The sequence below is a fragment of the Drosophila albomicans genome, chromosome X (genome assembly GCF_009650485.2).
Source record: "Drosophila albomicans strain 15112-1751.03 chromosome X, ASM965048v2, whole genome shotgun sequence".
NCBI classification, from domain to species: Eukaryota; Metazoa; Arthropoda; class Insecta; order Diptera; family Drosophilidae; genus Drosophila; species Drosophila albomicans.
The window spans coordinates 14,348,153-14,364,486 of record NC_047627.2 but is presented as its reverse complement, the minus strand read 5'-3'; the positions used below and the strand labels follow the sequence as shown (position 1 = coordinate 14,364,486).

The 16,334-nt window shown below is 37.5% G+C and overlaps 1 protein-coding gene and 2 non-coding genes across 7 annotated transcripts in view; 1 reads left to right on the top strand and 2 right to left on the bottom strand.

Moving 5' to 3' along the window:
- Positions 1-16,334, bottom strand: part of LOC117576853 (uncharacterized) — a 124,514-nt gene that overhangs the window by 27,709 nt on the left and 80,471 nt on the right. The gene's annotated exons all lie outside the window — the stretch shown is intronic.
- On the bottom strand, positions 11,935-12,008 carry Trnai-aau (transfer RNA isoleucine (anticodon AAU)). Its single transcript has one exon. It is a non-coding gene; the product is annotated as a tRNA-Ile (tRNA).
- Trnar-ucg (transfer RNA arginine (anticodon UCG)) lies at positions 12,888-12,960 on the top strand. The gene has a single exon. It is a non-coding gene; the product is annotated as a tRNA-Arg (tRNA).

Sequence of the window (16,334 nt, the reverse complement as noted above, 5' to 3'; positions counted from 1 at the left end):
TTCAATTTTGTATGCAAAACTGTGACACAGCTCGATAGTCACGCACCACACAAAAGTGTTTGATGGCGATGATGAGCAGGAGAAGAAGCAGTTGAAGAAGAAGAAGAAGCAGAAGGGACAACGATGATGATGATGATGATGATGTGGTTCAGTGACAGATCCTTGATGCAGGATGTGGCGTGTCTCAGCCTTTGGCTTTGACTTGATTTTGTGTGCTGATAGGCGCAAAAAGTCAAATTGTGGCAGCCAATTAACAGCAGCAGCAGCAGCAACAGCAACAACATGAGGCATGCCCCACACTCTGCTCTGCTCCTCACTCTCTGTGTTTTGGGGCAGCTGTTAAGAAAAGCACAAGTCAAACAAAGCGAGGCAAAGTGCACACATCAGACAGCAAGAGGAGCGAGACAATGGCTTTGACTTTGAGGTTGGGGGTTAAAAAGGGTTAAAGGGGCTTTTGCGTAGAGCTGCGGACGTGCCACATGCTGCATGCCGCATGCCGCATGAGGCAGGCCAAGGCATGCTGCAAGCTCGTTTATAAAGTTGACAAAAAACGTTTGGCCCAGCGATAATCATCTGGCAGTTTTGCGCTATCAGCGACACACACGCACACACACTTTACACACACACACACGCTTTACACACATACAGAGGCTAGGACAATGGAGCTAAGCCCCAAAAAAGGAGCCACTGAAGCGTGTCAAAGATGAGACTGAGACTGAGAATGGCAATGGCAATGGCAATGGATATGGATATGGCCATGGAAAAGGCAGCAGCCTAGGCGAAAGGAAGAAGTCAGCAGTAGCTGCAAATGATGAAGAAAAAAAAGACGAAGAAGTGGCAACGAAATGGACACGGGCTCAAGGCAAAGAAGATTCACAAGCTCGACACTTTTTTTTTGGGCTGCTCCAGCAACAAAATTTGCCCCACATAAAAGATGACTGGCAAATTGTAAAGCGATGGCAGCGAAACGCGATAAAAGTCACAAAAAGAAGAACAAGAAGACGACGAAGAAGAGCAGTAAGCGGGACTCTGACGCGAACCAGCAAAAAGGGAAAGGCAAGTCAACAGGGGACCCAAAAGAAAGGCTGCGCCTAGGGGCTTGACCTGCTAATGAGTGCATGAGTTGAGCAAAGCAAAGCAAAGCGAACCGAACCGAAGCAGAGCCTGCACACTGCTTCGAAAGCAGGCAAAAAAGGCAAACAATAATTCCAAATTAAATAATACAGAATAATAACAAAATGAGATCAGAATCTTAGACAAAACTAGCTCATTTTTGTAATCATTTTAGAATAGCTTAAGCTGAATTAATAACACATTTATTTCTTAATAAAATGAATTTGTTTATTTTGTTACGCTTTGTATAAGAATTTGTTAATAAATATTCAAAGAATAAACTCAAAAATTTGGGTACTTTACTAATACGCGGAACATAAATGAATAGTTGCAAACAAATTCCATAAATTCCGAAAAAAGTAATTAAAATGAAATAAATTTATGTGAAAATTTTCAGCAGACTCCCATAAAAATAATAAAATTAACGTAATTAACTACCGTTCAGTTTTGGCAAATATTAGTTTAGTTGTTATTGATGCGATTTGTAGAATCTAATTTTCAATCTAAATCCCAAATTGCTTTGACTATTTTATATAACTAACATGAAATGAAATCAAACTGCTCTCCATACATTTGCTATGCTACTAACTTTTATTTGAATATTGAATTTATTGAAATTGAAAAAGCATACAATTTTTCTTGATTTGCATTATTGTAGTTGGACTTTTTTACATCTATAAAGTCATCGCCTTGAACCACTGTGCGACTGTGGGTCGCAATAGGCACAAGGCCAAGCCAGTAAACAATGGCGAAAAAATGGAAAATTGCAACGCAAAGCAACATGCAAAATGCAGGCAACAACATTAGAAACAACAACAACGACAACAACGACAACGACAATAGTAGCAAACAAAGAAGAAGCGCCTGAAAGTAGGCTACGCAAAAAAGCGAAAGTGAAGCGCATAACAATTGGTTATTCGTATTAGTTAAACGGCGAGTGAAGCTAGCGAAGAGAGGCCAAAAAAGAGGAGTGAGTGGGAGAGATATATCTATGTGCTAACAGATAGAAAGAGTGAAAGAGAAAAAGATACTTAAAGAAAAGGTTAACAAGAGTTCTGCTTAAAAGTCATTTGAATAAACTTTAAGCAAGTGTTTTCAGTAAGAAAATGAATGGAGCACAAACTCAAGTGACTCTAAAGACTAGATAAAGACATTTGGCAAAAAGAATCTCACTTAATTTATGCACTTATTAATATGTACTCGTATTATATTCTGATGCAGAAAGTGTAAAACCATTGAGCCTTAAGGCCTTAGTCGCTTTATATTGTATTCAATAATAGTTAAAGGCGTTGCATCAATTTTAAGAACAAATCGATCAGTTCTACAAATTTCAAACATTTCAATTTTGTGTGAAAAAATCAAAAGGTTTTTAATGTAAGATCTTTTCAAATTTAAAAGAACATTTTTTATTCTCAAAACGATGGTTGAAGAATAAAATCTTGCTTTAAGGTTTCTTCAATTTAAAATTCTTGTTTAAAGATTTTTTTTAAGATCGCAATAATCTTCATTCAAGATTTTCAATCTGCTTTACAATCTTAAATAAAAGATTCTTAAATCAAATATAGCATAGAAATCTAGAATTACGATTTTTTCAACCAAAAAATCCTTTTTCATGATTGTTGTTTTTAAGAGATAAAAAATATGTTTATAAAGATTTGCAATGCACTTTTCAATAAAGTTTAGTTTCTCTCGGTGGAGAAATTAAACATTGCATCAACTTATATTTGAACTTTTCTTTCTTGATTGTATATCTAAAAGATCTTTTAACACTTGTTAGATATGCATGTAGAAACCCTACCACTTTTTATCTGGGCAGACTGTCAATTAGTATCGAAAGTTCGATACAATCCTTTCTATAAAGTTAGAATCTCTCTGAAGTTCTGCGCAACTGAATCTAACTACTTTATATACTTTGAAAACATCAATAAAAACTCAGTTATAATCAAATGACATCAATTATTCCAAAACATAATTAATTTTATATCATTTCTTGATGTAATAAAACTTTAAATGGAATTTTTTGTTAAACCGTTTTTTTTTTATAGATTATTTTTTGCTAAGTGAAAGTGTTGCGAACTTTGATTTGGCAACTTCTTGAAAACAGCATTTCAACTGACTTGAAAAGCAATTTAAAGCTTAAAGTGGCAAAAAAAATGTTTCCTTCATTCCTATAAATTTTATATACTTATGTGTATATAAATATAGAAATAGAAATGGAATTGTTGTCTGCGAAAACGTGAAGTGCTACTTAGCTTTGAGTTGTGTCTCGTTTCAAGAGCAACGCACGCGTGTGTGTGTGTGTGTGGTGGGGTAAGTAGATGTGTGGCATGTGGCATGGCGGCATGTTGCATATACAATGCAAATGCATTTATAATTGCAGAGAGCGCGCGACTCGGTTTTCAATCTCCCTTCGCCTGCTTCTGCTCCTGCTCCTGCTCCATTTAAGCTAAAAGAGACCCCAAGCAGATGTGGCATGCAACTTGGCGAAGCACTTGCGGTTGTTTTGTAGGCCAGACGCGCAACGGGAAACCTCTTTGTGTGGCAGCGATTTACCTCATTCCCGCTAAGCTCAACTGCTGCTGCTGCTGCTGACAGGCTGCCGCTGATTAAGAACTTATTTAAAGAAGTCTCGTGCAACAAATTGCGGCAGGCTGTAAAATCAAAAGCGAAAGCAAAAAAGCGTAGCGAGAAATTTAATTTGTGCAAAAGTGAAACGCTGATGATAATGATGAGCTAGAGGAGGGGGAGGAAGGACAGCAGCAAAGCAGTTGCAGACAAATTGCAATGAACACACACATACACACACACACACACACACACTCACAGACAGACAGCAAGCAGACAAAAGGCAGAGAAAGCAATAGAAATTTCGCCTTAGAATTTCGCAACAGTCCAAAAGGGGGATAGAAAGTGGGGAAAAGGGAAGCAAGGGGGCGGGGAGCAAAGGCAAGTCACACTAAATTGCAAGCTGTCTTCTGTTTCCACTTCCCCTCCTCCATCTCTACCTCTGCCACTTCTCTATGGCATTCTTCACGTTGTCGTTGCAATTAAATGGGCGCACAAAAGTATGCAATAGAAATTGTTAAATAAAAAATGCAATGCAAAATGGCAAATGGCAAATGCTGTAAACAAAATGCCGGCATAACGAGACGACAAGCAGCATTAGAAAGCGAATGAAAGCAAGCAAAGGAGCGCAGAGAAAGAGAATGAGTAAAACAGAGAGAGAGAGAGAGAGAGAGAGACAGAGAGGGAAAGAGTGAGAAGAGAATGAAATGCAACGACTCTTTTGCATGATCTCAGAGCATTGACAAAAAAGCTGGCAAAGCACGTGACACGAGTCGAACATTTGCTGCGTGTCAAAACGTCGCTGCTACGTGCACTCAACACCTACACATAGTAGGCAGCATTCTCCCCTCTTCTCCACTCTCTTCCTCTCTTTAACTGTGCCAATTTGGCCAAGCTGAATTTGAAATTGCAATTGAAAGTGATAATTTCATTTCTGAGCATAAACCTCTACACAAATATGAATGCGTGTGTGTTTGTATGTCTGTGTGCGACTATTTAAGTGTGTGTGTGTGTGTTTGAGAACAGGAGCAGCGGTCGCATTTGCTAACTGGTCATAAGTTTGGACAGTAAACATGGCGACATGGCAAACGAACACATAGAACAAGCAAACACTCACACACACACACACACTCTTAAAACAGTTTTACACTGAGAGAAATGGCAAACAAGTAAGAAAATTACAGTCGAGTGTGCTCGCAACAAAAGTATATTCCGCAGTATATTCTAAAACATACTGCATTAAAAATCGACTACTAAATAGAGCAGATGGTTAGCAAATCGTTGTGGCAGTATTTTTAGAATATACCAAATTAATTTACCGTGAAAATACTAAAATTAGTATTTTGGTACATTAATATATATATAATAATAATATATAATATTATGATAAATACAAAATATTAAGTACTAAATACTAATATACCGAATAAAATCAAATATATACTGAATTTGGTATATTTGGTATATTGATATATAATAATAGATAGTACATATATAATAATAACATATATAATATTATGATAAATACAAAATATTAAGTACTAAATACTAATATACCAAAAAATACTGAATTTGGTATATTTGGTATATTGACATATAATAATAAATAGTATAATGATAAATACCAAATACTAATATACCTAAAAAATACTGATAAATACTAAATTTAGTATATTTGTTATATTGATAGTGTTCTCCTTTCCAAAAATACTATAGTATAAAAAATATACCATAAAGAAAGAGGCAGCTGATTCTGTGAGAGGATGCGATGCTAAGAGTCACTTTGTCGTGAACAGAGACAGAGACAACAAGCCTGTTCGCTGGCTACTAAATACTAAATTTTAAATCCTAAACACTAAACACTAAATAATAAATGGAATCGAAACTAAAGTCACAGATTTTGCTCGGTGTACATATGACTTTCAAAAAAATACTATAGTATACAAAATATACCACAAATAATAAATACTGAATATTAAATTTTAAATACTAAACACTAAATAATAAATGGAATCGAAACTAAAGTCACAGATTTTGCTCGGTGCACATATGACTTTATATAAAGGCGGCAAAATCAGGTTAAACACACAATCAACGACAAGCTGCAATGGAGCAGGGAATGCAGAGCACAGCTTGGGGAAGAAGACAAATGTGGAAGCGAGAAGCTGTACTAGTTCGAAAGAGAAAGACAGAGAGAGAGAGAGGGGAGAGGGAAATGCCAAACCAAAGGCAAACCAATTGGGTCATAATTGCTTTACGAACGCCAAACGCAAATGAGTCGTAAGCAGAGCGCAGAGCGCAGAGAGCAGAGCAGACAGGAGTAACTGCTAGCTGGTGTAACTGGTAACCGGTAACCGATAACTAGTAACTGCTAACAAGCGAAAGAGAGAGAGAGAGAGAGAGAGTGAGGGAAAGAGGCAGCTGATGCAGTGGGAGGATGCGAGGCTAAGGGTCACTTTGTCATGAACAGAGACAGAGACAACAAACGAGCGAACGAAAGACAGAGAGAGAGAGAGAGTGCATTTCATAAGTGGATGTTTGTCGAAGCTTGTCTATCGATATGTTCGAATGTGTGTGCGTGTGTATTGTCTGTGTGTTGCTGGAGCAACTGCTGCTGATTTGAATGCTGGCTTTAATGGCAGAGCAGAGCACACACAAAACCACAAATTGATTGTTTTTGCTACGCTTTAATCGTGTTAATCGATTGAGTACGCCACTAAAAAGCATTTATCGATAACTTGATTAACAACAGTCCTGCAAATTGTTCAAAAGCATTCAATGCTAATTCCAGCAAATGCACAAAACCAAAGCACAAATCAAAGTTCAGCGAATTGTCAGACTGTTTGCACTTACTATACACAATCTATAGATTAAAGAGAACATGATGAGAATGGGTTTTACTTTGTATTTCATTTCAATCATATATTTTTTGTTTGGTATTTATTCTATTTAATTTATTTGTTTATTTTTTATATATTTATTTTACTTATTTTGTTGATTTAACTTACTTTTTCAATTCTTTTTATTTTATTTGGTTCATTAGAATAGGTTTTACTTTGTATTTCATTCTAATCATATATTTCTTGTTTTGTATTTATTTATTTCTTTATTTTTTATAAATTTATTTTACTTATTTTGTTGATTTAACTTACATTTTTATTTTATTTGGTTGATATTTTGTATTTATTTTGTTTCGTTTTATTTACGTATTTTATTTTATTTGTTTTTAATACGCTTTTCAGAAATTGCGTTCATTTTTTTTATACTATTCTCTTTTTTATGTGATCCAATCTTTGTTAGAATAGTTTTCATTCTGAATTTAGTTTACTTTTTTGTTTGAATACCATCAGCTTATAAATCTATTCATTATATTAGGAGTCTTTTCTGTGAATTCAAATAAAGTTCCCATCAATTATTCGCATTTATTTCATTTAATAGATTATTCACCTCTCCTAAAATTTACGCATCAACTTCTATCTGAAATTACAGCAAATGATCTAATTAAATTTAATAATTTAGTAACTAAACTTAAATTAAGTTACCAAAATTGTCTGAAGTCGCTCTGGATAAATAATTTAAGTTGTATAATATTTTCTAAATTTTCTTTTTAAGTTGCTTAAGTCATAAACATTATTGAATTAGCAAAGTGCAACTTTGCGAAGTGCAATATTTGAGACTATTCATGTAAAATCAAGCGAAGCTGAAGTCGTCTCCAAAAAAACAGTGTTGTAAAGCGCCATAAAATGTTGTGGCAAGAAATATTGTGGCTTCGGTGGTTTTTTAGTGGTGCCTCGGTGTTAATTTGTTGTTTGATGTGAGGCTCTAAGCACATACACACACACACATACACACATACAATCACACACACAAACACACACACACACACACAAACACACACACACATTGATGTGGTCGCTGGGGTGCAGATGCAGTGAGTCGTTAAACTGACTGAAGAGTGTGCCAAAGGGAACTCAGCCAAAGCGGAAGGGGGCGTGGCGTAATGCACTAGGGGCGGCCAGAGCAGAGAGTGAGAAAGGGAGAGGATGGAGGAAGGGAGGGAGGGAGGGAAACGCATTTAATGAGTCCCGCGTGGGCAACATGTTAATCGCAGCTACAAAATGCAGTCAAACGGCGTAACATCAGCTCCGGGACTTTCTGGGTATTTGCATTTTTGTATTTTAATTGCCCCCGCGGCATTAAGTACCCTCCTTCCCCTCCCCTCGCCCTTCCTTCCTCTGCCCTTTCAATGATTCCCTTCCCAAAGGATTGAAGCAACTGCAGTTGCTTCACATTTATTTTATTTTTTTGCCAGCTCTTTTTTTTTATTTGGGTTTGGGGACCACATAAATCAAGATGCTGACGAGGCGTCAAAGGCAGCCACAGACATCGAGACAGCGAGTCGCCGAATTGCTTCACAGCGAGGGGGCGTGGCAGCAGGAGGAAGGGCGACAGACAGACAGACAGACAGACAGAGAATGAAAATGAAGCAGCACTTCATAACCGAGAGAGAGAAGCGCACACATTTCTAAATCGCATACATTTTAAATGGCCAAGACACAAAGTTGCGCCACATGCGGACTTTGAATGTGTTTTTGGGCAGAAGGGGTGGACGGGGGGGGGGGTGTCCTGGCAATGCGATAACAACAATGACGCCGGTGGCCATTGGACATTGGTTGTCGTCTTGCTGGATCGCTCTTTGGGGCAAAATAAATTACCATAATTTAGGGGTAATTCACTGCCAGCGGCAGCAAAAACTCTAAACCACGGCCAAAACAACGTTAACAAAGGACAGCCCCCTCCCACCTCACCCCCCTAGAGTGGACTATGTGGAGGGGCAGCGGCAGGGGGAGGCGACTGGGCAATGGGATTTTCGTCGTCGTCTTCCAAGTCTTAAGTGGACATGAAACATGCACGACCAGCCAGAATGATGTGTGTGTTTTGTAACTAGGTCTATACCCTAAGCCTAAGCCAAAGAGGTATGCACGACTAATACGTAAAGCAAGTGGGAGACAACTAAAATAATATAACATCATTAATGCCAACACTTTACTGGGAAATCGATATTTCTAGTGATGACATTTTAAGAACAAAGAAACTTTAATTTAAAAAATGTATTTCATTTGAATCTCAAATTTTTATAAGCCTACATTTCATCTTACAAACCTTAATAATATAAAACTACCTCGAGCATTAATTTCAGCATTGTGTTAAGACAAGAAATATCGATAAGTGATTGTATACTTATCGAAATTGCTAATGATGACACAACGATGAAATTAATGCTTAGCAGTCACTCACCAGCTAATGAGAAGTTCACAGATAAGTTAAAGTTAATAGAGTCCAAATGGATAAATCTTTGAGTAAACTCACCTGTAAATACAAGAGAAATAAATATGTTATGAGTGTTGAAATTATAAATAAAATAATGAAAAATATGTTAAGCAACTTCATTAATATACTCAAAAGTATGCGATTCGCTAATAGGAAATATGCTAGAAGTATTTCTTTTTATTCTCGCTATTTTATTATCCAAACATCGCAACGTTATTCTTGCTATCGTTTCTCATAATAATTTTAAATTAAATCCATAAATTGCTATCTATATATTAACTTTGAACTGCAATCGATGAGTTACCCCAAACGAATTCGATCATATCGATTTGAGATAAATTCTGTCACATCGATAAATTGCAATCGATCCGCAATTACTTGTAGTCTGTCGACCTGAGCATACCCAACTCTGATGCCCAACTCTATAGGGTAACTGCATAGTCATCTGCTCATTTGATATGCCTTTTTGTTAAGCATTTCGTGCTGGACAGACCAAAGAAGGGAAGGGAACAGAGAAGAGAAAGAACATGTCCAGCAGAGTTACTATGCGGTATATACACATGTGAATATGTGTATATATGTGTATATGTGTGTGTGTGCGTGCCGTTAGTTAAGCTTTTGATAAACTGCTTCGCTCAAACTTGAAATTTAGTTGCCAGCTAAGAACTGGTGACGGATAACGGATGGCAGATAACGAACAACGGGCCAACGGGTCACGACTAACAAGTAACGAGTTACTCTTAACTATAAAAAAATGAAATAAAATGAAAGGAAATCAGCTGGAAAAAAGCTAAGCAATGATTAACTGAGAACTCAAACTTGAAACGGTTCATGAGTATATAATAAATATTGACAACAAGTATCAATTATTGAGTAGCATTTGATATCTAGCGAGCAACGAGAAGTTGGTGAAAAGTTGCGAGTAGATGTAACAAGTAACGAGCGAGAAATCAAAGTTTCTTTTAAAGAAAGAAAGTTATAAGAATCTTGTTTCCGATTATTAGTTTTGATTACTCGCGACTTTTTGCCAGCTATAACATACTTGCACTTGTAACGAGTCAATGTGCTTTTGAAAAAAAAAGTTGCTACAAATAACGAGTATTGATATATTTATAACTATTAGTTAGTATTTGATGAGAAGCACTGAGTAATTAGTAACGAGTGATCAGTAACGAGTACTTAGCAGCGAGTAGCTAATGGCGATTATTTGGCAGCTATAACACACTTGCACTTGTAACGAGTCAATGTGCTTTTGAACGAGTATTGATATATTTATAAGTATTAGTTAGTATTTAAAGAGAAGTACTGAGTAATTAGTAACGAGTGATCGGCAACGAGTACTTAGCAGCGAGTAGCTAATGGCGATTATTTGGCAACTATAACACACTTGCACTTGTAACGAGTCAATGTGCTTTTGAAAAGAAAAGTTGCTACAAATAACGAGAATTGATATATGTATTTATAACTATTAGTTAGTATTTGATGAGAGGTACTGAGTAATTAGTAACGAGTGATCAGCAAGGAGTACTTAGCAGCGAGTAGCTAATGGCCATTATTTGGCAGCGAATAATAAGTAGCGAGTAGTTGGCAGCTGATAGCGAGTTGTTTGTAACGAGTTTCCTGCGACTGGTAACGGATAACTGGTAACTGCTAGCTGGTCTGCTGGTAACGAGTCAAAGTGCCGAGTCTGTGCCAAAAAGCAAAGCTCCTAGCTACAAGGCTAATAAAGTTCAATAGCCAATGCGACGCCTGCGAAATGTGCGCACAGCTCATTTGATGCACATTATCGTGTTTTTCCGCAGTTTTTTTTCTTACAATGCTCCCTCCTTTCCCTTCCCCTTTTACCCACCCATCCATCCTCTTTTTTTGGGGGTGTGGAAAGGGGGGCTAGTTAGTTTTGAATGTTTGCCAAAAAGGCGGCGCTGAAAATGAACGAAAATGAAAACATTTACAAGGCCCAGACAGCGACCTATGACCTAGGCAGCAACCTCAACCTTTTCTCCTCCTTTTGCAATCTCCCCACCCCACCTCTCCCATCTCTCTATGGCATTCCCTTGGCAATCGTGATGTTGTTTTGAGTTGGCGCCTGCAAATTGTTAGCCATGAATCGAATGAAACGAATGAATTGAATTGAATTGAATGGAATCGAGACGAAGCGAGTCGATTCAAAGTTCGAGTTCGAGTTTCAGAATGAGAATGAGCATGAGTATGAGTCTCAGATTGAGTCCGGTCGTTGCCAGTTGCCAGTTGACGATGATAATGATGTCGAAAATGTTGCTAATCATGATGTTGCCAACGAAATTTTATTGTGAATGAAATTTAATTCAATTGTGCAAAATCGAATGCGACGACGACGACGACGACGACGACGATGGCGATGGCGGCAGCGAGAGCGTTGCCAACGAAGCGCAATAATTGCGCAACTTATCAACGTCAGCCGTCTGGGCGAAGAGTAGGCGTGGCCATTTGCTACTTTAGGCCATAAATGTAATGAGATTTCAGCTAAAATGGCATTTTAACATAAATACATAGAAATGAAAGACAATCAATATGCGACGACGACAGGCCATCAAAATTAATAATAATCGAATGAGAAGCAAACAATTTTCGAGAGAGAAAGAGAGAGAGAACGTTAGGAAGAGTTATACAAAAATATTCAATAAATATGAATAATAAAAGATATTATAATATTGATTTCATAAAATAAGGAAATATTGAATGCTAAAGAAGCAAAAAAAATAAAGAAACCAGTTAAAAAAAAAACTAAAATGAAAATTATACATTTTCAATACTTTTTTTTAGATAATTGGTTAAATAATCATTTAAAAATTATATATAAAGTATAACTAAAGCATTTATGGTAATGATTGAATGCATAACACATTAAATAAATTTAAAAAAAGTGAAAAAAAGTTATTTTTAGTGTGGCCCATGAGGGGATCGAACCCGCGACCTTCGCGTTATTAGCACGACGCTCTAACCAACTGAGCTAATGGGCCGCTGTGGAAGGCGGCGGCAATGTAGCAAACAAGAACACAGCGAGCAACGAAAACGGCAAACGTAATCAGTTTGACCATTTGTTGTGTTCTGTTCTAAAAATAGAATTTGCGCGCAGTTTGACAGGCACTGTGCGATCGTAACAATCAGCTTTACGAGTCAGTTTTAAAGCTTTTTTCGTGATGGGTTGGCTTTAAAGCATTTGCTAATTAAATGCGCAGTGCGCACCACCGGAAGCAGCAGCATTGCCAGCAATAACAATCACAAGAGTGCTTGTTGTTGTAGCCAAAGTTGTTGTTGTTGTTCTTGTTGTTGTTCTTGCTGTTGTTGAGTAGCAACAACAACAATAGGAAATGCAATGCTCAAGACTGTGTGCTCTGCTGATGCGATGCGACGACTTTACAACTCATTTTGCACATTTCCTTGACATTCTCATTTCAGATTTCTTTTCCCCAACGTGCTCTGTGCTTGCCTCTTCCCCACCAATCGTTCTTTTCTTTTCATTGTGTGCTCTACGTGTTCCGCTATTGTTAAACAGACGTGTGCAAGTGTGTGAGTGTGTGAGTGTGTTTGTTGCTGCTTTCTACCTGCTGCTGAGTTTGCGGGGTGTGTGCGAGCAGAGCGGAAATATGTCTGTTCATTAGAGCGTCGCTTAATTAGCGCAACGCTTTGTTTTGCACACACACATACACACACAGTTGCATCTGCTATTCCCCATACTCCAATTACTATTTATGTATGTGTATGCCTGTGCCATTAGCCTCGACTCTGCTCTGTGCTGCGCCACGTCAGCGTTCGCTGTCCGCAGTCGACGTCAACGGCAACGTCAGCGTCAACGTCGTGTCTGATTTGTACGGCTTCTGGCGCCACGTTATACATGTGACCGTGTGGCCTAATGGATAAGGCGTCGGACTTCGGATCCGAAGATTGCAGGTTCGAGTCCTGTCACGGTCGAAAAATTGTCAACTTTTTTAAAAATTCTTTTTTTTGCTTTATCGTTGCTGCATTTTTCTTTTTTATCTGTTTTTGTTTTTTTCTTTTTTTAATTGTCAACGTTGGTGCAATGTCATTATTCAATTTGTCAGTTGTCGTTGAACGTTTTTCCCTCGCACCTTCCGCACACACACACAGACAGACAGACAGACAGCAATTAATTTCCATGCGAATGAGTCGATTTGTTTTGTGTCGTCGTCTGCCCTCTCGCGTCTGCTGCTTAGCGCTTGACAAGCAGCAGAAGTGGGTGTTCATTAATTCCTTAAGCTATATGCAGTTTGCCATTGCAGCTACTCTGCTCTCCTTTTACGGCACTTTTTCAACTCATAACCCCAATTATATGCAGCTGCAACCTCGTTCTTTGCCCTTTCTCACTCACTCTGTCTCTGTCTGTGTCTCTGTCTCACTTGCTCTTTTGGCGAACTTTTCGATAAGCGTTTAATTGCAGGTCGAGGAGAACAACGACTTTGCAATTTTCCCCAAACGGGAAATGCGTTGAACAATTTCAGCCGGATGTTAAATGTCACTGCTGATATTATTCTCCCTCTCTTTCTCTTTCTCTCTCCTTCTCTCGTTGGGCTGTCTCTGTTGGCAATTTATGACAAAAATCGTAAAGAAATAAAGCGAAAATTATGCTTAAATTGCTCGCACTCCGTTTACAGCTGCAGTTTTACAGCTTTTACAGTTTAAAGATGGCGGCGGCTTTTGGCTGTTCATTTAACGATGAATATACCGTTGAAGTTGAAATATTTGCCAGTATTTTATGGGTATTTGTAACAGAGTTAATGTTCATATAAGTTTCTTTTATTTTTGTTTTCCATTTTTTTCATTTAACGTAAAAAAATCTATTCTAATTACTTGTCAGCCATAAAATAACTGGAAACTTGCACTTGTAACGAGTCAATATGCACCTATAATTAAAGAGTATTGCCTTAATGAGTAATTGGTAACGAGTGATCTGCAACGAGTTCTTTAAAGCTGCAATTTTACACTTCTACAGTTTAAAGATGGCGGCTGTTCATTTAACGGTTAATATACAGTTGAAGTTGTTGAAATACTCGCGAGTATTTTAACAGTATTTCTAATAAAGTTAATGTTGAAAGTTAATTAAGACTCAAAAATGTTCTAAAAGTTAAATAAAATTGTTTTTGCCTTAAAGATAGTTTAACCAACTGGGGTGATTTTTAGTAAACGAAATGCTTCCCTAATTTTTAGTCAAATTTGAGCTATTTTGTTCAAAAGTTGACCAAAATGAAAAATCCTTTCGTCAGTCTCTAGATATACCGAGTTAAATTAAGAGGTTTCTTGTTTACAGTCCAGTAGGTTGAAATTTACACCGCTTTTGCTTTTTTTATATAATAAAAATGTATTTGTACTTTAAAATATATGTTGCACAACATATCCAAATTTCATTCATTTATTCGCATTCCATATCGCAAAAAACCGCTCCAAAAACAAGGATTACAATAGTGTTGCCCCTTAAATAAAGCATATTATAATATGATAATAAATAATAATATTTACAAATGTTGAAAGCGATTAATTTGCTTTCAACAAACACAGACAAATTAATAATAATAATGTGCTACAAAAAACTGGCGCAAAAGTTGCGAATGTGTAAATCGCAGTAATTACTCTGTGGGGACTTTCCACTTTTGTGGAGTTGCAACTGAACCGATTTTTATGCCAACTATCGCACAACTTTTCATTTGGCTTTGCCTGTTTCTATCTAAGCTCCTCTCTCTCGCTCTCTCTCTCTCTCTCTCTCTTTCTCTCGCTCTCGTTCTCGCTCTCTTGAACCCAACTCTAGTCACAACTTTGTGACGACTGGATTTTAAATTAACCCGAGGACTGCCTATTAAATGCGTCACGAACAGAAGCGTCTGGGGCACGCATTCTCCCTCTCTTTCACTCTTTCACTCTCCCACACTCTCTCTCTCTCATGCTCTCCCCCTCACTCGTGTGCTGGCATTATGATTACGCATTTTTGGCTGCAAATGAAATGTTTTGTCAACTTGCTGCCAAAACAGCGCACAACTTAATGCCAGACGCTCTAGAGGCGCACACACGCACACACATGCTTACACACACACACACACACACACACTGAGACACGTGGCAAACAAACAAACATTGGCGCAATTTTGCTGGCATATCAAAAAGTTTGCTTCGCCTTTTTTCACCCAACATCTCAAGCAGCAGTCGCTGCTTCTGCCTCTGCCTCAGTCGCTGCCTCTGCCTCTGCCTCAGTCGCTGTTGCAGTTGTCGTCGCCGTCGCTGTCGACGCAGACGCTGTAATTTGCATTTGTAATCAAAAAGTTGCACATAAACTTTGTTTTATGCTCATTTTCCTGCACCCACACGCAACAACCCGTCTGCTCATCACTCGCTCTCTCTCTCTCTCTCTCTCTCTCTCTCTCTCTCTCTCTCACTCCTTCCCCCTCACTCACTAAGAAATTAGATGACAGACACTTTAATATGCCCATCCCAACCACACCGCACCCCTGTGGCAGCGACATGTGGCATGTGCCACATAAAAAAAAAGAGAAAAAAAAAAAACACAAAAATTATCATCATCATCACAGCGCAGTTTCCCTCAATATTTTCAGCATTTTCCGCTGTCAATATTGAGGAAGGGCACAAAAAGTGAGCCGCATAAATGAGACAGCGAACTAACTCTCTCTCTCTCTCTTTCTCTAAGGGAAACTATTCATTATTCAACACGGCAAAACATTTAATGAGCTTGCTGCAATTTCTTTGAAGAAAAAATGCTTAGAGAATAAGTTTTGGAAAAGTATTGAAAACGGTTTCGAGTAGCACTAAATTAAGAATAATAATAACAAATTGGCAATTGCAACAAAGTGTGCAACAGTTTCGCTTTATGTATATAGTAAATATACCAATTATAACCTTTGCTATAATTTAGTATTTATTAGATTATACGGTAGTACCATATCAATATATGAAGACAAACCTTTGACATTTTTAGTATATTTTGCAGTTGATTAATTTGGTATATTAGAAAACAAAATTTCACCCAGTGGTATATTTAGAATACACTACTACATTAAATATACCAAATATTATATATAATTTCATATACTATTTATGCGGTATATTTTAAAATTAAAAACGCTCTGCAGTTTTCTTACTAATTTCTTTGTGGTTTGATACCCTGTAAATACTTGGCATATAGTAAAATGCTTGTTATAGACATAATTGTGCATTTCTTCAAGTTAACATGCTGTTAAAATACGTATACACAATATCAAGTATACGCAACATTCTTATTAGACTTTGTGTGAAATTAAAATCATCAACATTTTATTTAACAT